The sequence below is a fragment of the Oncorhynchus keta genome, chromosome 16 (assembly GCF_023373465.1).
Source record: "Oncorhynchus keta strain PuntledgeMale-10-30-2019 chromosome 16, Oket_V2, whole genome shotgun sequence".
Taxonomy (NCBI): Eukaryota; Metazoa; Chordata; class Actinopteri; order Salmoniformes; family Salmonidae; genus Oncorhynchus; species Oncorhynchus keta.
The window spans coordinates 5292226-5315319 of record NC_068436.1 but is presented as its reverse complement, the minus strand read 5'-3'; the positions used below and the strand labels follow the sequence as shown (position 1 = coordinate 5315319).

Here is a 23094-nt window from a genome sequence, read left to right as displayed (position 1 = left end):
GTCGTACAATTTTAACACCTTGTCTGAATCGATCCTTAACCGGCTCAACCTTCTAATATCCTTTTATCAACAAAACTTGGTAGCGAGAGGATGGTTTAATAACGGTCCGGTCGAAGTGAGTTGATTTGGGTGAGAAGGAGAGTGACGGAAGGACGGTTGTAGGAAGACGGGTCAAAGAAATTCGGGGGAGGACAACAATTCTGCTCAACTCGGGAAACTGATCTAAAAGGTGCACCATAAACAAGGTAAGCAAAACCTGTTAAATCAAACTTTGCATATTGTCGTATAGTCTGTCTAAATTTTGATCAGTATTTCCGAGTAAGTATGAATTCTTGTGTAAATTTATAATTTGCTGACAAGTTGAAAGTACAGTGAAGTGAACATATGTGGTACAAACCGGCGACGGCCGGGTGATTAAATCATTGATGAGATATCAGTAAGGGGATAGCTAATTACTATTCATTAAATCTGGCGCCGAGGGGATAAATTGTAATTTTGTCCCGTGACCCGGTCAGCACAGTCTGATAGCTTTCAATGATGAGGTATCACTTTTGAGGCCTGGTTTAGTTCCGATAGGGGTCAGGGAATCAGTAAGGGAATAGCTAATCACTATTCATTAAACCTGGCGCCGAGGGGAAAAATTGTAATTTTGTCCCGCGACTCGGTCGAAGTCCAGTCTGATGAAATCCACTGATAGGGGTCGGACATTTGTATTAATCCTGATAGGGGTCAGCACGATATAGATTAGGGATTGATATCAGTAAGGGGATAGCTAACTACTATTCATTAAACCTGGCGCCGAGCCCGCGACTCGGTCGAAGTCCAGTCTGATAAATAGGTCCAAAATAAGCTGATAGGGGTCAGGGAGATAACGTGTATTTGTAACTGTTCATATTAAAATGTAATGTGGTTGTAATCGTCTCCATTAAGATTGTTGATGGTTTGAGAGACAGAGAGAGAGAGAGAGAACTCAAGAAGAGTTGTTGGGTAAATCCGAAACTTATATGTTGTATGTAAACTTTTATGTTGTCCGAAAACTGTGTTGTATTAAATCCATGTTGTATGTACCTATGACTTCTGTGTTCTGACAGTTGTTATAGAATTTTATTAATTGGCCTGTACTGAGTTATTTTAATAGGAATGAGTGAATTGTGATTGACCAATATGTTAAATTCCTTCGGGACCCTGTTTGTTCTGAAATCTGCATAGAAAACTGTCCTAATTATATATATATATATATATATATATATATATTGGGTTGTATATAGAGGTGAGGGAAAGCAGAGGCTGTGTTTTAACATGTAAAGGACACGATTATGAATGTTGGAAATTCTATGTGAATTTCGTATGAATGACTGTAGTATTGAGAAAACATATTAACCAGAGTTTGCGTTCCATGATTTTGAGACCGGGGAAATTAAATTGAGAGAAACGTTTGTCGCGGAGTAAACCGCTAGGTGGGGATACGTAACTGGGCTATTATACGTGCTGATGGACAAGGCCACCTCAGTAGTCAAGTGACCGTGCAAACTTGATTGGCAGCCGCCGGGCTAAAACACTGATTTTCGCTTTTTTCATTCCTGTTGATATTGCCTAAAGAGATTGCTATAGAATCGCTCAAATTTAAATGTATAATCAGGAACAAAATGACTGATGTATAATTGAAATAATATCTGAATATAATATTTAAATATTGAGACTAAATAGTTGAATAGATCCCTTGGTTGTGCGCTCCACAAATCCCATACCGACCCATGCGTTTTTCTCGAACTAAAACATACATCGGAGAAGCTCAGAGATAAGACAGAGCACGTGCAGCAGTGTCTCTTCGAGTACATCGTGGGTATTAATCAACGTCGGGCGAAGTATATGCTAACTATATTCAGATAGAAGGAGAGAATTCCGATTAAAACTACGATTAAATTCCGATTGAATTAAATAAAATCACGATTAAAAATTCACAATGGCGACCCTCAATACTCCAAAGCTGAGGTTTAATGAGTTCCTAGAAGAAAAAAAATATAGAATATAGATCAGGGGGAAAGAAGCAATGGAAGCACATGAAGAAAGTTTGGGAGGGATTAAAGCTAAAATGGACACAGGAAGGTCATTTAGGAGGGGAACCGCCATCCGCAGTTCAGCTGAAAACAATGGAATGTGGGTTAAGAGAGAAAGAGGCAGAAAAGAACAAAATTCACGTATTTAAGAAAGAAGGGTCAGATACGAAGGGAGCGAGATTAATGAGAATCCTAATTGAGGGAAAACTTTGGGCGTTTAAATTAGTGCTATTTTCTGTTGTTCAGATGCCGGAGTAACAAATGCAGATAACTGAAAATTGGGTCTATTTGCGGAGAATCTGAGTTCCATAGCATTGGTGGTTCAGTGGTAGAGTTCTCGCCTGCCACGTGGGAGGCCGGGGTTCGGTTCCCAGCTGATGTTTAAAGAGTAGTTATATATGTCTGAGTTTTTGGTTTTAATTAAACTAATTGTTTTGCAGAGAAAGTTATAGTCACTAGTATTGGTATAAGATATAAACTGAACGTTTTTAAATAGTTTGTTTGGTTCAAATTGAAAGACTAATTCATTCAACTTAATATAAGAACGGAGATTTTGATGCAAGGCGATGTCTGTTCACTAAATGATTTGTTGGGAATAATACATTGGGAAAAGAGTCGTAATTAAAATGCTAATTCAAAGACGAGACAGTAACTTAAATCAAATTAATTCTGAATAATAACGGGAACAATTACGATAGATTTGTGTACATCGAAATGTTTTTATAAGATTAGCGAATTGAGAGATGTTGATTGATGTTGTAAACTCTAATTCAGGATTCAACAGATGTGATAAATTAGGTTTGGTTTATCGAACCCGAAATACTGTTGTTGCAGACAGCCAACCATTATTTACAATGAGTTGAAAATCGTTGCGAAATAAGTCAAGATTGAGCGCTTGTTGATGACATCACTCGCGAGGTTTCCGTCGCCACGGAAATGATGTCTTGACTGGGGGTGACAGAGAAAATGGTTAGTGTCCTTTAAAAGGAGTATGTAAATCGTCAGGAAAGATGCTAAAAACTAGCAGCTGATTCGCTGGGTGGGTATCATTGATTTGTGGCGTTTATTTGGACTGTAATTGGGCCGTGAGAGAGAGGGATTGGATGTCTGAGTCATAAAACATCGTGATGGTGGATTCTGATGGTTGTTGATTCTTGGTTTGATCGTTTGAATAGCACCAGTGAATTTGAGCACTGTTTCCATTATGTGGAACGGTGTCAGGGTATTAATGGTGAAAAGCAACCTCTATGGTAAAACATAATTGTACATGTTTCGGTAAACTAGCGAGGTTGAATTTGGTTATTTGTACATTTCCCTTGATACGTAGACATACGTAACAGGGGCAAGTTGTTTTTCCTTGAGGAACACGCAGATGGTGTTTTGTTTTATTGAGATGTAAATGTGAGTTGAAGGAGCCAAGGGAAAATACGTTATTTTTTATTAAATATCAGGGATTATAATCTTGGGGAGAATGAGGCCATAAACGACCAAATTGGAAAGGCCTGGAAGTTTTGATTAATCATTAAGGTTTGCAAATATATACACATAAAACATTTGTTAGGACTATTTGTTTTGGTGCAAAGGTATTTTAAAGAGACACGCTCAAATATGGAACTTTATGAGTTTTTATTTTATGAGTTTTAAATTACACAAGTGAATTTGGATTTTAAGGATAAAGGGTTCTTTAATATGTCTAGTGTAGTATAGAACTTGACTATAAAAGGGTGGGTTGACTCATGGACCTTATCATGACTGTCTTCTAAGGTCTGATCAGCCTTGGGGGAGAGTCATTGGTATAATGAATGTGGTCATATTGAGTACTAGTTTTAAGGTAAATTCATTATAAAGGAGTTTAGGTTAGGAGGTTAGGATAGGGTATATATTAAGCCGAAAGGGCAGGGAATTACATAGAAAAATAAGTTTCAGTTCTTAGGGGTGATAAATCACTGTAGACAAGGAATTCTGCACTCTGCAACATATATTCAATTCATGTTATTGTCAGATAGAATACTGAGAGTCCTTGAAGGAAGGATTTTGATATGATAAGCATTTGTTTTGAATTTTTTTTGACCATTAGGGGTTTTAAAAAAAAAAAAAAAAAAAAAAGAAATAGTATTAAATTTAACAGGTATATAGGACATCTGTGATGATTTAGGATTATTGTTAGGTTGATTAAGGAAATGTAAGGACTTTAGAGATTGACACTCATAGACATGATTTTGGATAAAGTGAAACAGTTAGAAGCTTAGTGGTATTTGAGAAATATGAGAGAAAAGGTTTAAATTGGTAAATATATATTTAAGAAAATATATAAGTAGCGCAGATAGTTCTTAAGTAGATAAGAAACTTGACAGGGAATTGGTACTGGATTGACGCCCAAGGGAGAATTGGACATGTGGAAAACTAAAAGGGGCTCCTTCATGATGTCAGAAATAAGGATAATATACTAATCTTACCTAAGTCAGTATTTAGAGTAGGTAAGGTTGATACCTGGGCAGAGTCAGGTATCAAAAGGGGGATGGGTAAATTGTGGTCTAGGATAGGATGGGACTATTGGATAAGAAACTAATCATTTAAAAAATGTAAGCTAACAATTGGGCATAGAAGTTAAAGATATAATCAGATAAAACATATGAGAAATTGTTTGTTAACCAAGCCTGTATGTCCAGGATTTTATGCATTACAGGTGAACTACAGGTGAAGTCACCCAATCCAGTCCCAGAGGCTTGGGGACCATAGAAGACCCCTGGTGACAGCTAGCTGAAAGAGCTACCCAGATTCATATAGCACGTCAGAAGGGTAAGACATTTTTTCACTGTCGGACAATAAACAGAGTTCGGGAGAAGAACTGGAATTAACAGAATTCCGGGGGCCAACTCTCGAATGAAGTAACCCTACCTGTCCTATCACCCCTGTTTTTGTTCATAGAAGTGAAGATGTGTCTGGCTCTGGCTAAGTGATGTGTATTTTGTTCCAAAATAAGCATAAGAAATCCCTAGATCTGGGTAGACAAGAAGTTAGAGTAGAGATTACATGATAACCGACTTCGGACAGTTCTAGGATTGGAGAAGAGGGTATCCTTATAGCATGGGGGATCCCACAAGGGTGGATAGGTTTTCCATGATATGGGGAAACCTGGGAGCAATGTTGAACTTTGTAAAGGTGATGAAATCCTACTAGCCATCAAAACTATTAAGCTCTCTGATGCAGGAACTCACACCCTCGGACTACAAAGGACGAGGACAGACATGATGGGTGTGTTTTCTATTAGGGTACTGCCAAGACCAGAGGTAACCGTGCACACTCCTCTACCACCACTGTGTTAAAAATACCATTCAGGTAATTAATGTTAGACTATTCGGCTATGGATCAATTAGAAACTGAGACTGGTTTTGATAGTAGGGACAATTTGTGGCTGTCTTATATGAGGTACACAGCTAAAACCCTGAGAAGAAAGGACTGTATTATTTGTAGTCATGATAGACCTGTTCTGGCTACACACCCATTTGCTGTAGGAGAAGGGGGGGGGTGGTTGTGTATTTTGAGAAGTTTCTACCAGGTTAAGCCCAATTCAACCCTCTGTTCCTCTTTGAGCCTTGTGTTTCCTGCAGTACCTCCTCATCGGGCCATTTGGGGTGTTGAGGCATATGGGGGCAATTACGAGTGCATCACGGGTACAGGTAATGGCATTGATTATGGGAGATTGCCTGAAGCTGATTGCAGGAGTAACATAACCATTAATTCCACTTGGCCAGTTACAGGCCTAAACCAAACTAGTGGTCTGGCTGATGTATGTTGGATGAGTGGAGCAAAAAGTGCTGAGACTCATTCTTAGAGGAGAATGGCAAGGTACGTGTGGTCTGACCAGTTTGATAATTCCACGGACCATTGTTGATGTTGTTGCTGAACAGCTGCTGAGTTCTGTAACCAGGGGACCTGAAAACATCCCATGGGAGACAGATGTAGTAGTGCTCCATGGACAGAGGATGTAGTTGACATACACACTAACCTGTTGGGAGTGCCAGTGGGGATTCCTCATGAGTTTCAGGCCTTGGGTAGGAATGATGGACTCTGGCACTTACTACCTACTATGGGTCCAGCCATGGTGGATGCTGGACAGACTGCATGGATTAATTATATCTACTATAATCAACAGCGTTTTGTGAATTACTCCGTGATGCACTCACTAGTATGTCTGAACAGCTTGAGGCCACATTTGGGGTTTCCAGACAGAATAGACTTGCCTTGAATATGCTTCTTGCCAGTCAGGGGGACGTCTGCAAGATGTTCGGTAAACAATGTTGCACATATATTCCTAATAATACCAGTCCAGATGATAGTTTTAAACTTCACAATCTAAGGCGGGCTTGATGCACTATCTGCTAAGATGAGGTCCACAGGGGGTGGAGGAGTCTGTTCTCTTGGCCTGGTTTGGTAAGTACACTGGTATGATGGTTACTGGATTTCTGACCCTAATTCTTGTATTATTTGTTATTGATGTGATATGCTGCTTGCATCATACCGTGTTTTAAGAAGTCTGTTACAGATGTGGTGAAGGCTTCAGGCATGATGCCTTTTGTTTGATGCTCCAGTTGGCGATGCCGATACTGAAGCATGCTTTCAGGGAGGATGGGACTGACTGAGGATGACACATGGTATGCTGGGTTTGGAGTCCCTGGGTGGCAAGGAGCCCACCTGGTACAGGATAGGAGTAGCTGAGAGGACCAGATGGTTTCTAATAATTCTTTACTCTGTTTTCCATGACCAAAGTTTTATCCTACATCTTACATGTCAATAACAATAAAGTCTTATCCTGTTTTTGATAAGTGACACCCTTGTGGGTGACAAAAGGGGGAAACAAAGGCATATATCACTTGTTATTAATAATAAACTTTTTATTATTTTCATGAAATGCTATGACTGCTGAAATAAAGGTTAATGAGTGACGGTCTTTTTGTTAGATAACAGGAGCCAGGTGCGAGATAACGGTATGGAGCATGAGACCCATCTTTCAGTTTTTGCAGCCATTTTAGGAGGGGGATCCAGTTGCTTTTATTGATTAAGCGTCTCCATTGGATGTCGTGTCCCATCTGGGATGGGAAGAGGGGGAAATTATTTTTCTTTGTGGGCCATTTCCGTATAGACAGCCTAAACAAGGTATTTTTCCTTTTTGGATTATGTTTTCGTTTTTGCTTGAAGTAATGTATCTGGACTATATCTCTTAGGAGATGTGAAGAGAGGGAATCGCAACTTTTTCCTGCTGGAAAAAGTTGGCTTATGTGGACAATCATTTTACTTTTATTTTGAGATGTTCTCCGCTCTGTTAAAATGAGGGTTGTAAGTTCCTAGGTGGCTGGTAGCCAACTTAGTACATAGTGGGATTGAATGGAGAACATGATGGTAATACATATATATCTATACCAGTTTAATACCGTGCCTTATTTCATAGTCCCTTTGGGAGAAGTTTCTCTTTGTGTCTGGATCTAGTTAGGTTGTGTCACGTCTCTGGTGAGACGTGAAGAGAGGGTTTTGTAAAGAATTGCTATTTTCTTATGCAAGTGATCAGCCTACTGCTAAATACATGGCTACAACTCACAGTAAAGCCTGTGGGGCCCTCTACAGGATAACTCACGCACACACACCCATAACTGCTAGGCCAGCGCACACACCAAATTTCCCCCTTTAGCTGAACATTGTGTGACGGCGGGATTCTAGAGTGACGGACGGCCCAGCTGAGCCAATGCAAGAAGACTACCTCCAGTGTGAACCAATCCGAAGAATCGAACTTCCAGAATCAACGTACTTTCTGTTTTGTATAAATTGTATTGTACCGGTTCACTCTTTCTCTTTTCCTGCTGTTCTGTGCGAGCGAATGGGAGAGCCGTATTTACGTGTACCAGATATTCTCACTCTGAATAAACTGTCGCTTGTCGTACAATTTTAACACCTTGTCTGAATCGATCCTTAACCGGCTCAACCTTCTAATATCCTTTTATCAACACTCCACACTTTGAAAGCAAAATGAAAACGACAGAAATGCACTTTAATAAAACATTTAAAAAAACAAATATATTGATTGTGTAGGTCTGCACACCCTTGATGTGGCAGTTCTAAGTAGGCCTACTGGCCTCCATTTCAAATCATACTTTTTGATTGCAACAAGGCCATTGTGTAATACTGTATTATATAACGGGTGGGTCTTGTCCTGAATGCTGATTGGTTAAAATCGAATTTCAGACAGTGTCTATTCCACAAATTACCGCTGGCTAAATCTATGACCTTAAAATGCCTATTTACTCTGTTCCATCTGACTACTCCATCCAACTGTCTCTTCAGTCCAGCCAAGCAATTTACAAACTTGATCTCCACTATAAAAAAAAAATCTCACATTTCTTTTCGGCTACCATTTAGTTTAACAGCGAAGATTTGTATAAACCCTTTGCTCTCCGTCTCTCCGACATTTGCAACATTGTTTCAATTTTCAAATTCGATCTCCAGCTGTCCAGTAATAATGAACATGTCGGGAGTAGGGACGAGACAGACAGACAGGCAGCTTTTCTCAGCCAGTCAAAATCAGTTCATGGATATATATTGTCACGTTCTTTCAAAATCGAACCCAGAAGCAGACCAGGACAAGGATAGTAGGAAGAAGGTGAGTATTTATTTACAAGTGAATGTGTAAATATATCCAGGTGGCGTAGCGGGCAGCGGTGGTGAGTTGATGGGAGTAAATAGGTGGATCCAATGGGATAGCGGAATCCTCCGACGACCAGGTGGGAATGGGGTAAATGATCCGGGTGAGTAACTGAAGACAGAACAAACGGAGGTAAGTTTAAGGCAAGCAATACGTAAAAAACAACAACACAAATTCTATCCAACTTGAGGCTGACACTAAGGCACAACATACTGTTCATGGCTAACGATCCGGCAGGGAATGGATGTCAGGTCCGGGTTTATGAAGAGGAGAGATGATGATCAGGACCAGGTGTGCAGATAGCTGATCGGATACAGGTGCGGGTAATCAGAACTCCCAACTGGCTACATTGCCCGGTAACCAGACAGGGTGTGTTCCAGGATGCCAGAAAAAAACACTCCAGGACAGAACACAGGCAAAAAAACAGACTCAGGAAACGGGATTCGTGACATATATACAAAGAAATGTCAATTGAAAAAGGTAAGTGCAGCTAGTTTGCCATCTGTCCAGCTTCAGTTTGACGTGATTATGTTAGCTGTGTTGTTCACTAGTTCCTCTGACAAGACTGAGGCAGGTGTGAGGTTTCTTTACTATGACTGTGAGTTGTGCTTCTCGTCCCTGAATTCGCTAACTGTAAAAGTTACTCTGGATAAGAGTGTCTGCTAAATTACTAAATGGTTTTCCACATGGTGTTGAGTGTTTCTGAGGGTGCTAGTCTAGGTCCAGACTTAAATCTGCTTGAAAATCAGAGTCATGGGTATGCTTGTCACCAGCAGGGACTGGAGAGTTAGTTAGGATCAAAAGTAGTTGTATTTTTCAGGGCTTCAATTACTGAAATTGCCAAATACACACCAGAATGGGTTTCCACACAATTGTGTTTGTGAGTGGGCTAGTCTTAAAAACCCCCGAGCTGACAAGGTACAAATCTGTCGTTCTGCCCCTGAACAGGCAGTTAACCCACTGTTCCTAGGCCGTCATTGAAAATAAGAATTTGTTCTTAACTGACTTGCCTAGTTGCATATTCGTTCATATTAAGGATATATTATTATGTATCCACGATTTACCTGAAATAAAATAAAAAGTACAATACTGTCAAAAATGCCATCCTTTATTTCAACTTTGAAACCACAGACACATTCTTGTTCAAAGAAGGAAGGTTTGCTCACCTCTTTGGTCACATTTGCTGCCAATTCCTGAAATGCGGTTGTGGACTAGTCCAAATAGTTACTTAGGAATGTACGGATCATTCTGAATCGTAGTCCCAGTGATCCCTCATTTGCTGTCGTTGCTGCTGTGGTTGTTGTGGGAGAAAATGTAGATGTTGTTGTTGCTGCGACTGTTGTTGTTGTAGGAGCAGCTGTAGAACCAGCTAAGGTTGTCGTAGCAGCAGCTGTGTTTGTTGTTGTTGTGGGAGTAGCTGTTATGGCAGCAGCTGTGGTTTTTGCAGGTGCAGCTGTGGTTGTTGTGTGTACAGCTGTGGCTTTTGTGAGATCAGTTGTGTGTGATTTGGCAGTAGCTGTTGTTGTGGCAGCAGTTGTGGTTTTTGTAGGTGCAGCTGTAGTTATTGTGGGAGCACATGTGGTTGATGTGGGAGTAGCTGATGTTGTTGTGGCAGCAGCTGTAGTTATTGTGGGAGAAGCTGTGGTTAATGTGGTAGTAGCGATTGTTGTCCTGTCAGCCACTGTGTTTGTTGTAGGTGCAGATTTGGTTGTTGTGGTAGCAGCTATAGTTGTGGGAGCCACTGTGGTTGTTGTGGGAATAGCTTTTGTTGTCATAGCTTTTGTTTTGGATATTATGTGGGTGCAGCTTTATTTGTTGTAGCTGTGCCTGTGGTTGTTGTGGGTACAGCTGTGATTGTAATTGGTGCAGCAATAGTTATTGTGGGAGCAACTGTGGATGATGTGGTAGTAGCTTTTGTAGTCGTGGCAGCAGCTGTAGTTGTTGTAGGTGCAGCTGTGGTTGTCATGACCGCAGCTGTGGATGTTGTAGCTGCGGTTCTGGTTGTTGTGGGTGCAGCTGTGGTTGTTGTTGAAACAGATGTGGCTGATGTGGGAGTAGCTGTTGTTGTCGTTGGCATCAGCTGTGGTTGTTGTTGGTGCAGCTGTCGTTGTCATGGCAGCAACTATTGTTGTGGGGGCCAATGTGGTTGTTGTAGCAGAGGTTGTGGTTATTGTGTTGTAGCAGCAGCTGCTGTTTTTGTTGTTGCTGTTGTAGCAGCCCCCATAGTTGTGGGTGAAGCTGTGGTTGCAGTTGTTTTAGCTGTTGTTATTGTGGGAGCAGCTATGGTTGATGTGGGAGTAGGTGTATTTATTGTGGGAGCTGCTGTGGCTGGTGTGGGAGTAGCTGATGTTGTGGGAGCCACTGTGGTTGTTGTGGCAGAGGTAGTGGTTGTGGTTATTTTAGTGATGGCTGCCGAAGCACCAGTTGTTGTAGTGGATGGTGCAATTGATGCTGTGGAACCGGTTGCTGTCGTCTACAGGATTTGTTGTTGATACTGAACGTGTTCCAGAAGATGTCACTGTAGAACCAGTAAGTGAGTTGGGAGAACCAAATAATGTTGACCCAGACGTGGTTGCTGTGGAAGCTGATTGTGTTTCTGTAATTGCCGTGGGAGTTTTGGTTGTGGCTCCGCTAATTAGAGTGAGGACTGAAATAAAGACATGATTTGAGTTATGGAAAAAAAGAAACCAAAATAGTACTATTTCACTGTCCTCCCTGATATAATAATATAACATACTTGCTGTTTCATCAGCAGAGAATCCCAGATTCTTCAAATTCCTGAACGAATCCATGTTGAAGTTAATTTGAAAGCATCTAATGGCATAAAGGCATTTTGGACAAGTATACGATATTAAATGATAGAATCATACATGCAAATGAAACATTATCAAATAATGTTTCAAATCATAGCAACACTGTAAGTTGCAATGATTTACATATGTTGAAGACATACAGCTGAAGTCGGAAGTTTACATACACTTATGTCGGAGTCAATAAAACTTGTTTTTCAACCACTCCACAAATGTATTGTTAAACAAACTATAGTTTTGTCAAGTTGGTTAGGGCATCTACTTTGTGCATGACACAAGTAAATGTTCCAACAATTGTTTACAGACAGATTATTTCACTTATAATTCACTGTATCACGATTCCAGTGGGTCAGAAGTTTACATACACTAAGTTGACTGTGCCTTTAAACAGCTTGGCAACTTCCAGAAAATGATGTCATGGCTTTAGAAGCTTCTGATAGACTAATTGAAATAATTTGAGTCAATTGGAGGTGTACCTGTGGATGTATTTCAAGGCCTACCTTCAAACGCAGTGCCTCTTTGCTTGACATCTTGGAAAAATCAAAAGAAATCGGTCAGGACCTCAGAAAAAAATTGTAGACCTCCACAAGTCTGGTTCATCCTTGTGAGCAATTTCCAAACGCCTGAAGGTACCACGTTCAACTGTACAAACAATAGTACGCAAGTATAAATACAATGGGACCATGCAGCTGACACACCGCTCAGGAAGGAGGCGTGTTCTGTCTCCTAGAGATGAACATACTTTGGTGCGAAAAGTTCAAATCAATCCCAGAACAACAGCAAAGGACCTTGTGAAGATGCTGGAGGAAACGGGTACAAAAGTATCTATATTCACAGTAAAATGAGTCCTATATCGACAGAACCTGAAATGCCACTCAGCAAGGAAGAAGCCACTGCTCCAAAACTGCCATAAAAAAGACAGACTACGGTTTGCTACTGCACATGGGGATAAAGACCATACTTTTTGGAGAAATGTCCTCTTTTCTGATGAAACCAAAATAGACCTGTTTGGCCATAATGACCATTGTTATGTTTGGAGGAAAAAGGGGGAGGCTTGCAAGCCGAAGAACATGATCCAAACCGTGAAGCACGTGGGTGGCAGCATCATGTTGTGGGGATGCTTTGTTGCAAGGGGGACTGGTGCACTTCACAAATAGATGGCATCGTGATGCAGGAAAATTGTGAATATTTTGAAACAACATCTCAAGACATCATTCAGGAAGTAAAAGCTTGGTCGCAAATGGGTCTTCCAAATGGACAATGACCCCAAGCATACCTCCAAAGTTGTGGCAAAATGACTTAAGGACAACAGAGTCAAGGTATTGGAGTGGCAATCACAAAGCCCTGACCTCAATCCCATAGAAGATTTGAGGGAAGAACTAAAAAGGCGTGTGTGAGCAAGGAGGCTACAAACCTGTCTCAGTTACATCAGCTCTGTCAGGAGTAATTGGCCAAAATTCACATTATTGTGTGAAGCTTGTGGAAGGCTACCCGAAACATTTCACCCAAGTTAAACAATTTATGGACATTTCTACCAAATACTAATTGAGTTGATGTAAACTTCTGACCCACTGGGAATGTGATGAAAGAAATAAAAGCTAAAATAAATCATTCTATCTACTATTATTCTGACATTTCACAATCTTAAAATAAAGTGGTGATTGTAACTGACCTAAGACACAGAATTGTTACTAGGATCAAATGTCAGGAATTGTGAAAAACTGAGTTTAAATGTATTTGGCTAAGGTGTATGTAAACTTCGACTTCAACTATATATACTGTACTTTTTACCATCTATTACACCTTAGCTATGCAGCTCGGCCATCGTTCATCCATGTCAAATAATATGTACATATTCTCATTCAGCCCCTCATTCAGATTTGTGTGTGTTAGGTAATTGTTGTGAAATTGTTCGATTGCTTGTTAGATATTACAGCGCTGTCGGAACTAGACGCACAAGCGTTTCGCTATACTTTAATTAACATTTTCTAACCATGTGTATGTGACCAATAACATTTTATTTTATTTGATGCCATGAGACTCCTGAACAGCTAATCAAAGGGCTAGCCAGACCCCTCTGTTACGCTGCTGCTTCTCTCTGTTTATTACCTATGCATAGTCACTTTAACTCTATCTACATGCCCCCACACACAGACTCTGTACCTCTTCCCCCTGTACTTTATATAGCCTCACTATTGTTGTTTTCCTGCTGCTGTTTAATTATTGTACTTATTTTTCATTTTGTACTTCATACTTTCTTTTCTTAACTTGTTAAAGTATTGTTGGTTAAGGGCATGTCAGTAAGCATTTCAAGGTCTACACCTGCTGTACTCGGCGCATGTGACAAATACAATTTGATTTGATTTAATTTGAATGAGTAGGTGTCTCCAAACTTTTGACTTGTACTATATGTCTGTTACCCAAATAAATGAAATTCACAATTAAATGGTAATATAGCTATTGTAGACCTCTTTAGTTATATCAAAAATATATCAAATATATTTGATATAATATTGAATTTGGCCTTTACGACTATAGCCCATAGGAACACATCAAATAACACCTTCATAGATGAAAAAAAAACAGCCAAAAAAGTAATCATAAGGAATGAGGTTTTAAAGTGACTGTCCTACTGTATATCTAGGAGATATTATAAAGCTGAAGGAATATTTTTGTTTTTTTGTACAAATATTTAAACCTTTTTTTTTGTCAAATCTTAACTACCTCTAAACTGCTTCCATTTGCTTGTGTGTGTTACCTTCAGACTAGTCCTGTGACAGTTGTGGGGGTCTTAGAGCAAAACGGAGAACTTAGTTATAGATTGACACACGGGTCCGTCAATAGACTCTTAAGGATTTTAAACACTGTTATTGCATTCAGAGTGAATCCATGCAACGTATTATGGAACTTGTTAACCCTTGTGTATACTCTTGTTGTCCTAATGGTAAAAAATGACCCTCCTTCACCATACCCCTAAAATAAAGCAGCTTCATTTTATTTTAAATCCTAAATCTATTTTGCATGTTCATCACAAAATTTGTGAATGTCTGGGTTTTCCATCTTCACAATGCAGAAAGACTGCATTTAATCAGTGGACACCACTCGTTTTTACAGATTTTTCTATTGTGTTATTGACTGTAGGTTTGTTTAACTGTTGTTTTTGTCGCACTGCTTTGCTTTATCTTGGCCAGGTATCAGTTGTAAATGAGAATTTGTTCTCAACTGGCCTACCTGGTTAAATAAAGGTGAAATTAAAAATACATTAATTAAAACAAACCTGTCATAATTGTTTTCTTTACTAAAGTAGAGGTTTATTATTATTATTGCTAAAGGTACTGTATAGGTGTAAACATACACATTTTTTTAGCAAGAGATAGAACTTGGATTTTCTAAGAATGTAGCAGAAATGTGCAGAAAGTAGTTTTGAATGCATTTTATTGAACGGAAACAGTCTTGAACTTTTTTTTGGCAAGATAGTGATATATTCTTATATACTCTACAATGAGGAATTCTACTACAAAATACTAGTCTTCTCCCATTTTTTTTATCCATTGCCCCCACCCACAAGGTGTATAAACAACAACAGTAAATAAGAATAAAATAAGATGATAGATGCAAAACAAAAATGTGAAGAACATAAATCAATCAACTCTATCACATGTAGGACAGTATGCAAATCTGTGTGCATGGACTTTGTAGATGTATTTCTCACATGTGCAGCACATAGTATTTGTTTTACAGTCCTTCCTTGTGGGGCAGAATTGGGATCTCCTCCTCTTGCCTGCTGCAGCCTCAGGTGGATCAAGACAAGATTCAGCCACCTGAACAGCTTTCACAAGCGCAGGAGAGGCTGCTGTGCAGGGGATGCGCTCCCTTCTTTGAATGTGTGGGGTTACAAGTGCATTTCCCAGCTGCTCCAGGAACACCCTTCTCTTGATTCGCTTATCAGGCATCCAGGTAGGGTTGATCTTGTTCCATATCACTAAGGCATTGTATGAGGACACATCAAAGATATTATGGAAGATGACCAGGGGCCAGCGGGCAGTCATCCTCCTGCAGCTGTAAGTTTAAATCACCTTGTCCAGGTTGTCCACGTCTCCTTTCTTATGGTTGTAGTCCAGGACAATGGCTGGCTTCCTGTCCTCAAAACCACTGATCTCAGACTTTGTGTGCAGTGTGCACAGGAGGACCACATTCTTGTTCCTCTTTGGGAGATAAGAAACTAGAGTGGTGGTGGGGGTGAAGGCACATTTTGATAAGAATGCCTCTCTCCCCCTTGTTGCAATGAGTGCAGGGGGGAAATCACGCTTGTTTTTTCTAACTGTGCCAACCATGGTGGTCTTCCTCTTCAGGAGCTGTTGGCTGAGTCATAAGAGGTGAAGAAATTGTCGTTGTGCCCCCTCAGTCCATCTGTCACATTAACACAACCTGCATCCCCCAGGTTCTTCCCTGGGCCTCCACTGGTCGGCTTCCCTGTGTTGACTTACGTCTTCCAAGTGTAGCTGGATTGTGCGTCACAGGCCACCCATATCTTGATGCCATACTTTGCTGGCTTGCTGGGCATATACTGCCGGAAAGGACAGCAACCTTTTGACCAAAGAGATTACTATCAGTAATTAGTATCCGTGTCACAAAAAACAATCACATAATTCAATGATATTACAACAATACATAATAAAATGAACAGTGAAAATTACTTATATTACAGATATGAAAATAAACATTTACCTCTGAATGGAACCAGTTGCTCATCCACTGTTACTTCAGGCCCAGGGTTGTAGAGGTATGGCAGAAGCTCCACCCACTTCTCCCAGAACTCAAATCCTTCTGTTCACCTGATTTAGAATTCCTCACAATCAAATGTAGACCGCATTATCTTCCAAGAGAATTCTCTTCGATTATAATCACAGCCGTATATATGCCCCCCCAAGCAGACACATCGATGGCTCTGAACGAACTTTATTTAACTCTTTGCAAACTGGAAAACATTTATCCGGAGGCTGCATTCATTGTAGCTGGGGATTTTAACAAAGCCAATCTGAAAACAAGACTCCCTAAATTTTATCAGCATATCGATTGTGCAACCAGGGGTGGTAAAACCTTGGATCATTGTTACTCTAACTTCCGCGACGCATATAAGGCCCTGCCCCGCCCCCCTTTCGGAAAAGCTGACCACGACTCCATTTTGCTGATCCCTGCCTACAGGCAGAAATTAAAACAAGAGGCTCCCACGCTGAGGTCTGTCCAACGCTGGTCAGACCAAGCTGACTCTACACTCCAAGACTGCTTCCATCACGTGGACTGGGACATGTTTCGTATTGCGTCAGATGGGAATATTGACGAATACGCTGATTCGGTGTGCGAGTTCATTAGTACGTGCGTCGAAGATGTCGTTCCCATAGCAACGATAAAAACATTCCCTAACCAGAAACCGTTGATTGATGGCAGCATTCGCGTGAAACTGAAAGCGCGAACCACTGCTTTTAATCAGGGCAAGGTGTCTGGCAACATGACTGAATACAAACAGTGCAGCTATTCCCTCCGCAAGGCTATTAAACAAGCTAAGCGTCAGTACAGAGACAAAGTGGAATCTCAATTCAATGGCTCAGACACAAGAGGCATGTGGCAGGGTCTACAGTCAATCACGGACTACAAGATGAAATCCAGCCCAGTCACGGACCAGGATGTCTTGCTCCCAGGCAGACTAAATAACTTTTTGCCCGCTTTGAGGACAATACAGTGCCACTGACACGGCCTGCAACGGAAACATGCGGTCTCTCCTTCACTGCAGCCGAGGTGAGTAAGACATTTAAACGTGTTAACCCTCGCAAGGCTGCAGGCCCAGACGGCATCCCCAGCCGCGCCTCAGAGCATGCGCAGACCAGCTGGCCGGTGTGTTTACGGACATATTCAATCAATCCCTATACCAGTCTGCTGTTCCCACATGCTTCAAGAGGGCCACCATTGTTCCTGTTCCCAAGAAAGCTAAGGTAACTGAGCTAAACGACTACCGCCCCGTAGCACTCACTTCCGTCATCATGAAGTGCTTTGAGAGACTAGTCAAGGACCATATCACCTCCACCCTACCTGACACCCTAGACCCACTCCAATTTGCTTACCGCCCAAATAGGTCCACAGACGATGCAATCTCAACCACACTGCACACTGCCCTAACCCACCTGGACAAGAGGAATACCTATGTGAGAATGCTGTTCATCGACTACAGCTCGGCATTCAACACCATAGTACCCTCCAAGCTCGACCCTGGGTCTCGACCCCGCCCTGTGCAACTGGGTACTGGACTTCCTGACGGGCCGCCCCCAGGTGGTGAGGGTAGGCAACAACATCTCCTCCCCGCTGATCCTCAACACGGGGGCCCCACAAGGGTGCGTTCTGAGCCCTCTCCTGTACTCCCTGTTCACCCACGACTGCGTGGCCACGCACGCCTCCAACTCAATCATCAAGTTTGCGGACGACACAACAGTGGTAGGCTTGATTACCAACAACGACGAGACGGCCTACAGGGAGGAGGTGAGGGCCCTCAAAGTGTGGTGTCAGGAAAATAACCTCGCACTCAACGTCAACAAAACTAGGCAGATGATTGTGGACTTCAGGAAACAGCAGAGGGAACACCCCCCTATCCACATCGATGGAACAGTAGTGGAGAGGGTAGCTAGTTTTAAGTTCCTCGGCATACACATCACAGACAAACTGAATTGGTCCACTCACACTGACAGCGTCGTGAAGAAGGCGCAGCAGCGCCTATTCAACCTCAGGAGGCTGAAGAAATTCAGCTTGTCACCAAAAGCACTCACAAACTTCTACAGATGCACAATCGAGAGCATCCTGGCGGGCTGTATGGTACGACATCTTGGTACGGCAACTGCTCCGCCCTCAACCGTAAGGCTCTCCAGAGGGTAGTGAGGACTGCACAACGCATCACCGGGGGCAAACTACCTGCCCTCCAGGACACCTACACCACCCGTTGTTACAGGAAGGCCATAAAGATCATCAAGGACATCAACCACCCGAACCACTGCCTGTTCACCCCGCTATCATCCAGAAGGCGAGGTCAGTACAGGTGCATCAAAGCTGGGACCGAGAGACTGAAAAACAGCTTCTATCTCAAGGCCATCAGACTGTTAAACAGCCACCACTAACAGTGAGTGGCTGCTGCCAACACACTGTCATTGACACTGACCCAACTCCAGCCATTTTAATAATGGGAATTGATGGGAATTATGTAAATATATCACTAGCCACTTTAAACAATGCTACCTTATATAATGTTACTTACCCTACATTATTCATCTCATATGCATATGTATATACTGTACTCTACATCATCGACTGCATCCTTATGTAACACATGTATCACTAGCCACTTTAACTATGCCACTTTGTTTACTTTGTCTACACACTCATCTCATATGTATATACTGTACTCGATACCATCTACTGTATGCTGCTCTGTACCATCACTCATTCATATATCCTTATGTACATGTTCCTTATCCCCTTACACTGTGTATAAGACAGTAGTTTTGGAATTGTTAGTTAGATTACTTGTTGGCTATCACTGCATTGTCGGAACTAGAAGCACAAGCATTTCGCTACACTCGCATTTAACATCTGCTAACCATGTGTATGTGACAAATAAAATTTGATTTGATTTGACCTCTTAAGGCCTCCAGTTTGTCTTGCAGGTATTTTATTTGTTATTTCACCTTTATTTAACCAGGCAGGCTAGTTGAGAACAAGTTCTCATTTACAACTGCGACCTGGCCAAGATAAATCAAAGCAGTGCGACACAAACAAAAACACAGAGTTACACAGAATAAAGAAATACAGTCGATAATTCAATAGAAAAAGTCTATATACATTGTGTGCAAATGAGGTAGGATAAGAGAGAAGGCAATAAATAGGCCATGGTGGCGAAGTAATTACAATATAGCAATTAAACACTGGAATGGTAGATGTGCAGAAGATGAATGTGCAAGTAGAGATACTGGGGTGCAAAGGAGCTAAATAAATAACAATATAGGGAGGAGGTAGTTGGGTGGGCTATTTACAAATGGGCTATGTACAGGTGTAGTGATCTGTGAGCTGCACTGACAGCTGGTGCTTGAAGCTAGTGAGGGAGATATGAGTCTCCAGCTTCAATGATTTTTGCAGTTCGTTCCAGTCATTGGCAGCAGAGAACTGGAAGGAAAGGCGGCCGAAGGAGGAATTGGCTTTGGGGATGACCAGTGTAATATACATGCTGAAGTGCGTGCTACGGGTGGGTGCTGCTATGGTGACCAGTGAGCTGAGATAAGACTGGGATTTACCTAGCAAAGACTTATAGATGAGCCAGTGGGTTTGGTGATGAATATGAAGCGAGGGCCAGCCAATGAGAGCATTTAGGTCACAGTGGTGGGTAGTAATATGGGGCGTTGGAGACAAAATGGATTGCACTGTGATAGACTGCATCCAATTTGCTGAGTAGAGTTTTGGAGGCTATTTTGTAATGACATCGCCGAAGTCAAGGATCGGTAGGATAGTCAGTTTTATGAGGGTATGTTTGGCAGCATGAGTGAAGGATTCTTTTTTGCAAAATAGGAAGCAGATTCTAGATTTAATTTTGGATTGGAAATGCTTAATGTGAGTCTGGAAGGAGAGTTTGCAGTCTAACCAGACACCTATGTGTTTGTAGTTGTCCACATATTCTAAGTCAGAGTCATCCTGAGTAGTGATGTTGGATGGGCGGGCAGGTGTGGACAGCGATCGGTTGAAGAGCATGCATTTAGTTTTATTTGCATTTAGGAGCAGTTGTATGGCATTGAAGCTCGTCTGAAGGGTTATTTAACACAGTGTCCAAAGAAGGGCCAGAAGTATACAGAATGGTGTCATCTGCGTAGAGCTGGATCAGAGAATTTCCAGCAGCAAGAGCGACATCATTGATGTATGCGGAGAAAAGAGTTGGACCGAGGATTTAACCCTGTGGCACCCCCATAGAGACTGCAAGAGGTCTGGACAACAGGCACTCCGATTTGACACACTGAACTCTGTCTGAGAAGTAGTTGGAGAACCAGGCGAGGCAGTCATTTGAGAAACCAAGGCTGTTGAGTCTGCCGTTGGGTCTTGACTCACTGTTATCATATCGTGGCATTCTTGAGAAAGTGTGAAACACTTTCAATGGAATCGTAGCACAGAAAATTTCCCTTCCACTCTCTGCATCCCAGAGTCTAGATGTAGCCTCACCTCGGGACCTATACACACCCACTAAATGTAGCAGCCCTATGTAGGCACACAGGTCAATCTCATCCATCCTGTTCCGTTTGTCTCCATATTTACAGAAACCCTCCAAATTTGTCATCTCCAGGATGATTTTTCCAATGGCTTTTGTGATGAACATGTAGAATGCTGAGGCTATGTCCTCAGCATGGGCAAATGCATGTATTGTGGGCCCTTGGGTCATCCTTATGACATTTTGTGCTGCCATCCTGCCCTGGTTGTTATATGGCGACAAGGACCATGTTATTGTGCTGTTCTTTGACAAAAATGGATCTCTTTCAGTTTGGAGGATTTCCTCTTCATCTGAAGATGATGCCTCGTGCTCTGGGTTGTAATTCTTCCCGATCTTCTTCTCCAGATACCACCTCCTCTTCTTCCTCCTGGACATCTGAAAAAAATCAGGCACTGAGATGTGCATTCATGGCTTCAGGAAAGAGACAACTCTGGGGACGGTCATCTGCAGAACCTGTAGGAGCAGATGCGGTTGTTGTGGGTGAGGTTTTGGATGTTGTTGCTGTTGTTGTTGTCGTATCAGCACCTGTGGTTACTGTGGGTGCATCTGGTGGTTGTAGCTACAGCTTTACTTGTCGTAGCTGCTGCTGTAGATGTCATTAGTGTTGCTGTGGTTGTTTTGGGGGAAGCTGTGCTTGTATTAATGTAAGCTATTATGGTTGTGGGAGCTGCTGTAGTGGTGGGAGCAGATGTGTTTTTTGTCGGTGAATCTGTGATATTTGTTGGATTCACTGTGGTTGTTGTTGGCAGTGGTTCAGTTGTTGTGGGAAGGGCTTCAGATGTAGTTGGAGCTGTGGTTGTTGTGGGCAGGGATGTGGTTGTTGTGGGCAGGGATTCGGTTGTTGTGTGAATCGCTTTGGTTGTTTTTGTATCCAAAGCTGTTGTTGAAGTAGCAGCAACTGTGGTTGTCGTGGGGAAAGCTGTGGTTGTTGTTGGAGCAGCTGTGGTTGTTGAAGAGGAAGCTGTTGTGGTTGTTGGAATTTCTGTAGAAGTTGTTAGAGAATATGTGGTTGTTGTGGGTGCATCTGTGGTTGTTGTGGGAGCAGCTGGGGTTGTTGTGGGGGCAACTGTGGTTGTTGGAGCTGTGGCTATGGTTTTTGGAGCTACGGCTGTGGTTATCATTGATGCAGATGTGGTTGTTTCATTTGCAGCTGTGATTCTTGTTGCCACAGCTGTACATTTCATAGCCACAGCTGTAGCCAGGGACTCTCCTGGAAGAAGCTAGCTAGCTTACAAAGAATAACAACAAAAAATATCTAGTTAACAGAAGAAACAGAAGAAAGGAAGACAAAATAAGGACAAAAGAAGGACAGAAGAAAAAGGAAAAGAAAGAGGACAACAAAGTGACAGTCAGCACTTCTATTGCAACTTCGTATTTCGTCGTCCTAACGTAGTCTACACTGCTATCTGCCCAGCAGCTAGCCAGCTAGCAAACGTCCACCGTCTACCGAATAGCAGCACTGTAGAAACTATTACACTCAACTGAACGACTTAGTGTAGTGTTAGCCAGCTACATAGTTGTCTTTGCTGTCTTCGTATCCAAGATAATTGTGTAGTTTAGAGCGTGTAGTCTTAGAGTGATTATCTTAATTTACCAAGGTTAGCTAGCCAGCTATTTGTCGTCCTTAACGTAGGAGACACTGCTAGCTAGCCAACAGCTAGCCAACGTCTACTGAATAGAACTTCCGTACTCAACAACCCGGTCGCATTCCGCTTCGCTCCACAGGTAGTATCACATTTTTCATTTCATTTCATTACAGCACAACGGTTTGATTTGTTTGATCGTAGTTAGCTACATAGCTAGCTACATAGCCGTCTGTGTATCAAAGATAATTGTGTAATCTAGAGCGATTTTCTAGGTTAGCTAGCCAGCTATTGTCGTTCTTTTAACGCAAGCGTAGCCTCTTCTGTAGCCTGTCAACTATGTGTCTGTCTATCCCTGTTCTCTCCTCTCTGCACAGACCATACAAACGCTCCACACCGCGTGGCCGCGGCCACCCTAATCTGGTGGTCCCAGCGCGCACGACCCACGTGGAGTTCCAGGTCTCCGGTAGCCTCTGGAACTGCCGATCTGCGGCCAACAAGGCAGAGTTCATCTCAGCCTATGCCTCCCTCCAGTCCCTCGACTTCTTGGCACTGACGGAAACATGGATCACCACAGTTAACACTGCTACTCCTACTGCTCTCTCTTCTTCCGCCCACGTGTTCTCGCACACCCCGAGAGCTTCTGGTCAGCGGGGTGGTG

General features: G+C 42.1%; 1 long non-coding RNA gene across 1 annotated transcript; it reads right to left on the bottom strand.

The window, feature by feature from the left end:
• Positions 1–8079: 8079 nt before the first annotated feature.
• Positions 8080–10065, bottom strand: LOC127907920 (uncharacterized). Its single transcript, XR_008065544.1, has 3 exons — positions 9918–10065; positions 8965–9148; positions 8080–8862 (listed from the first exon to the last, which is right to left on the bottom strand). It is a non-coding gene; the product is annotated as an uncharacterized LOC127907920 (long non-coding RNA).
• Between the last annotated feature and the right edge of the window lie 13029 nt (positions 10066–23094).